At 35.1% G+C, this 6,154-nt stretch overlaps 1 pseudogene; it reads right to left on the reverse strand.

Moving 5' to 3' along the window:
- Positions 1–5,201: 5,201 nt before the first annotated feature.
- Positions 5,202–6,154, reverse strand: LOC144238513 (olfactory receptor 5M5-like; annotated as a pseudogene).

Consider the following 6,154-nt stretch of genomic DNA (forward strand, 5'->3'; position numbering starts at 1 on the left):
TATTGCTATACACTTCCCTCTTTTGACAGCTTTTGCTGCATCCCATGATTTTGGAATGTCATGTTTTCATTTGTACTTGTTTCCATGTTTTTCATTTTTCATTTCTTTTTTAATTTCCTGGTTGACCCATTGATTCATTAGTAGTATGTTGTCTAACCTCCATGTATTTGTGGTCTTCCAAATTTTTCCTTGTGGTTGACTTCAAGGTTCATACTGTTGTGGTCAGAAAATATAAATGGTATGATCATAATCTTTTTTCTTTGCTGAGGCTTGATTTGTGAACTAGTTTGTGACTTGTGCTGGAGAATATCTCATGTGTACTTGAAAAGAATATGTATTCTGTGGCTTTATGATGAAATGTTCTTAATATATCTGTTAAGTCCATCTGGTCCAGTGTGTCTTCCAAAGCCATGGCTTCTTTGTTGACTTTCTGCTTAGCTAATCTATCCATTGACATAAATGTGGTGTTAAAATCCCCTACTATTATTGCATTATTATCAATGAGTTCCTTTATGTTTGTTATTAATTGACATATTTGGGAGCATAAGTATTTACAAACGTTAGAACTTCTTGTTTGACAGTCCCCTTTGTTATAATATTAAAATAATATTATAATATAGTGCCAGTCATCTCTTGTTACATTTTTGGCTTAAAATCTAGTTTATCTGATAAAAATGTTGCTACTATGACTTTATTTGATGTCCATTTCCATGATAAATGTTTCTTCATCCCCTCACTTTCAATCTACAGATGTCTTTGGGTCTAAAATGAGTATTTTTTAGGCACATATAGATGTTAACTCATTTCCTTTATTATCTCCCAAATCTGTGATGTTATCTTTATTGTATAATTAGATGAAAATATTTCTGTTTATTTCTTCTTTGTTCACCATCTAGATGTATCTTAAATTCTTACAATTAATATAAATATAAAATATGTTCATATTACTGGTAAAAAAATTTCATCTTTATTATTTTTCCTTCTAAAAGTTTTTGTAGGAAATGTAAATCAGATGCTTTTAGCTATCCAATATTTTTAACCCAGCATTTATGCATGAAATGGTTTCACTCATGAAATACATGAAAACGTATACATAAAAATCAAATGTGGCTATGCACAGAAGACCTATCTCCTGTAAATTATTTGAATAATGAGTAAACATGTCTTGGTGAATAGTAGTGTCATAGCTTGGACCTCACTCCTGATTGGAAAATGTATGGGATTACGGCATAGAGAGTTCTGCGTAGGAATGAAAGGATATGAGTAAGTTTAGTTTTTTGTCTTTGTGTTTGTGTGTGTGTGTGTGTGTGTGTGCATGTGTGTGTTTGCCAGAAAGACAGAGATATGCTGGCGGCCTATAAATAAGGAGTAAGAACATGGTTTTATATGTAAACATTGTTCATTAATTAACACTTTTACAAAAACCTTAATTTTTGTACTGTGCCCGTGCCCAAAATGCTGCATATTTTTCAACAGATATTTAAACACAGATTCTTATCCATAGTTGAATTTTTCTTTTGTCAACAATTATTCCCCCCAAAGAACTGACATGCTCACACCTAACCCTCGACTGAGTCCTTCAATCACTGAAAAAAAAAATCTGTGTTGTTTACAATTATAATAAGTACTGAAAATTTCAACAGTCAAAAAAATGTTTCTAAGCTTAATAGTAATGGGAAAAATTCACAATAGGAAGTTACTCTGTTTTGACTATAAAATATCTAAAATAAGCAGCACTCTGGGTGTCTAGGTCGCTTAGTTGGCTAAGTATCTGACTCTTGGTTTCGGCTCAGGTCATGATTTAACAGCTTTTTGAGTTCGAGCACCACATTTAGTTTTGTGCTGGCAGTTCAGACCCTGCTTGGGATTCCCTCTCTCTCTCTCTCTCTCTGCCCCTCTCCCACTCACAGTATCTCTCTCTCAAAATAAATAAATACATAAACCTAAAAAAATAAGATAAGTAGCACTCAACAATAGGATAAAGTGGTAAAAGTGTTAAGGTTTGATAAGTTCCTAGAAATCAGTTGAAGCACTAACCTCCAACATATAAATAAATGCTGCAAGCTGTGAATGGAAATTTGATAAATTTAAGCATGCTAAAAATGGATGAGTAACAAGTTTGGCAATAAAAACATGGAATAAGTTACTTTTTTTGTGGGGGTGCCTGGGTAGCTCAGTTGATTAAGCAACCAAATTTGGCTCAGGTCATGATCTCACAGTTTGTGGGTTCAAGCCCTGCATCAGGCTCTGTGCTGACAGCTTGGAGCCTGGAGACTGCTTCAAATTCTCTGCCTCCCTCTCTCTCTTCACCCCTCCCCTGCTTGTATTCTCTCTTTCAAAAATTAAAAATTAAAAAAAAACATTAAAAAAGGATACTCTTTTGTGTATCAGTTCAGAGAGTTCAAAAGGACTAGTACTTTCAAATATTATTAGTGTCAGGAAAAGTAGTAATACACAGTTTTTCTGAAAATCAACTTAACATTATATTTTCAGGAGTACTAAAAATGTTTGTCCACTTTTATTCAGCTCTTCCAATTTTAAGAATGTGCTGAAGGCATAAAAAGACATTTTGGATAGTATTTTCATAGTGATGTTTCTTTTGTAATTGGGAATAAGGCAACAAGAAGTCTATGAAATACAGGCCACCCTCATTCTGCATGGTACCCTGTTCATTGAAACTTATGGAAAAGGCAAATTTGCCCTGCTTCTTATCTGTCACAGCGGTGTGCCCGGTGAGGACAGCTTGCATTTCATAGCCCATTAGGCATGAGCAGATGCCAGAGATTGAAATAACAAAGGGCCCAATTAAGGAAAAGGAAAATTATTTTACAGAGCATTTTATGAGGGTACAATAATATTTATGTTACTCTATACTTGTTAAACACTAAGACTAAGGAAAAGTAAAATTTGTTCTTTATGTCTATGTACTAATTTTTCCATGATAACTATTTCTAGTATAAGCAAAAACAAAAAACAAAAAAACAAAAAAAACAATAAAAACCCAAAAAACAAAAAATGGAAAACAACAGCTGTGTGTTACAAGTACAGTCCCTAATCTAAGATATCAAATTAGAAGATCTTTATTTATTAATGTTAGATTTGAAACAGGAAAGTGGGAAAAACAAGGGCTCCAAAATGCCTCTTAATAGTAATTGAACTAGATGGTCATTCAGGTTCCTTTTAATTCAAGTTCCTCTTATCTTTCCCCTTAAAAATACTATGTTTCAGAAATGTAAATCCCCATCAATAGATGATTAGATAAGTAACATATGTATACACACACACACACACACACACACACACAAAATGAAATATTCTGTAGCCATAAAAAGGGCAAAGATCATGCCCTTAGAGACAGCATGGATAAATCTAGAAGGTATTATGCTAAGTGAAGAAAGTCAGACTGAGAAAGACAAACAACATATGATTATCTCAAAAATAAAACAACTGAATAAACAAACAAACAAAAGACCTGTAAAAACAGAGAACAAGTTAATGGTTGTCTGAGAAGATGATGGCAGGGAGATGGACAAAATAAGTGAAGGGCAGTGAGATATAAAGGCTTTTGGTTATGGAATGAATAAGTCTTTGGAATAAAAGGCGCATGTAGGGAATATTGTCAATGACATTGTATTAGCATTGTATGGTGACAGGTGGTTAGCTACACTGATGGTGGGCACAAAGTGACGTGTACAGATGGTGACTCTCTATGCTATACACCTGACATTAATGTAACATTGAATGCTTACTGTACATAAATTAAAAAATATACTGCGCTTCCCATTAATTTGAACAAACTATACTTATGTCTTTTTTAGGGGTGAGGTTTGGGGAAAGAAAATATAAATATCTTTATCTGCATAGTTTTAATCAGGAAAATAATTTTTTTCTTTGATACTTAAAAGTATACCAACCAAAGGAAAGTTCTACCAAGTGAAAAATGCTTCTTGTGCTGGAACATCATCGCAGCAGCTAGAAATACTGTGTCATGGAGATGAAGAAAAACAAATTTCTGTCCTAATAAATTGTATCTGATGGATCAGTGTTATCTGGGATAACTTTATATCTACTATATTCACACATACACACAATGAAATGAGCACACAATGGTTTTGAGGATGTAGGAAAACTTGAGTTCCCATTTGCTCATGGTTATTATACACATCCATATAGATCCATAAAGAAGGAAAGAAATAACAGGTAAGATTAAAACTGCAGCAAACTATCTTCATGTAATAAGTGATCAGAAGCTGAAACTTCTATGGATAAAGGTTTTCTTAAGGAGAGAAAAATAAAAACTGCTGAAATATTAAAAGGAAAAGATGTATTAAATGTGTCATATCAATAGTAAGCTATATTAATTCACTTAAGTAAAGACCAAGTTCAAAAAGTACGAAGCAATCTGGAATATGGCTATGCTACAAGGTAGTTGCAAAATACTAAACCCAAATTTCCATGCTTACAATAGCCATTATTTTAAAAATAGTTTGTGGGTAGACAGGAACAGAAAGGTAATATGTAGAATTACAGACCAAATAATTGTCAATAACAAAGGAACAAAATCGTAAAAACCTCTGATGAAAGCCATGAAATTCCTATATTCAGAATGGGTTTCTCCCATTCATATAGATATCTGCTTGGATTAAGGAAAATGAATGAAAACAAATGTATTGGGTAATTAAAATACAAAATATCAGATTCTTTGTGAAAATAATAAAACACAGATGGTTTTCTACTCCGGATAAGTAGACATAAGAATGCATCAAAAATGTATTGAAACAATTATCCAGAATTAGAGCTTTCATTAAAGGACACTATGCAATATATCAAACGAATGTAAATTATTTTCATATTGAGGAAACATAATGCAAAGCTTTGCACTTTGCTAATAAGAATAGCTCAGTGATGGTCAATATTGTTGACCTATGAGCTGAAAGGAAGGATTTCTCTGCAGACTGAGGAAGTGGAAGAGGGTTCTTGAATGAGACTACACAGGTGACCCTGCTTAATTGTAAGCAGCTGACTTCTCCTGTTGTGTTTCCCATCTGTCACCATTTCTAAAATGTCCTATTCATGGTTGCCATTAGGATTTTCACTTGGTCAGAAGCTGTGTATATATAATCAATGTCAGTGGTGCTCCAGAGAATTGCACTCGGGTACAACCAACAAAGGTTGCTTTTTGATTGATTTTGAGTTTTTTTTTATTGGAAAACTGTCAAAATAGACGTTTTCTCCACTCTACCAAGGTTTCTCCTACATAGTGTTCTCAAAGCCTGCTTCACATCTTTGTTCCTCAGGCTGTAGATAAATGGATTGACCATGGGACTCACAAAGATACAAACCACTGCCACAATTTTCCCTTGTTCAACAGACTGCTCATTGGCTGGTCTCAGATACATACAGAATAGGGACCCATAAAACATGGCAACAATGGTCAGTGGGGAGCCACAGGTGGAGAAGGCTTTACACTGGCCTTTGCTGGAAGGGATCCTCATAATTGTGATGAAAATGAAAATGTAGGAGACAAGGATGATGAGTAGGGACACTGTGAGGTTAATCCCTGTGGACACAAACAAGGCTGTCTGCTTTATGTAAGTGTCTGAACATGTCAGCATCAGGAGGGGTGGGTCAGCACAGTAGAAATGGTTGATGATGTTGGGTCCACAAAAGGACAAGTGAGAGGTCAATATCACCTTGCATTGTGCCCACTATAGAACCCCAGAGGTAGGGGACAGTGATGAGGCAGAAGCCAAGGGGCCTGGACATTCTGCTGTTGTAGTGTAGGGGATGACTGATGGCCATGTACCTGTCATAGACCATGGTGCCCAGCATGTAATACTCTGTAAGGAGTAGAGTCACAAAAATAAAACACTGGGCTAGACACCCCATGTAGGAAATGGTTTTCTTCTCTGATAGGAAATTACCAAGCATCTGAGGAGAGGCATTAGTAGAATAAGATATCCAAACATGCTAATGGGTGAGGAAAAAGTACATGGGGGTGTGCAGCCATGGAGTGAGCCTGATTAATGCAATCAATCCAATGTTCCCTTTCAGGGTGATGATGTAAATCACGAGAAACACCACAGAAAGGATGGGATTGCAGTCCGGGTTGGCTGGTCAGTCCTGACAGATGAACATATATATATATGTTCAT

This window comes from Crocuta crocuta, unplaced genomic scaffold (assembly GCF_008692635.1).
Source record: "Crocuta crocuta isolate KB4526 unplaced genomic scaffold, BGI_CrCroc_1.0 scaffold405, whole genome shotgun sequence".
NCBI lineage: Eukaryota > Metazoa > Chordata > Mammalia > Carnivora > Hyaenidae > Crocuta > Crocuta crocuta.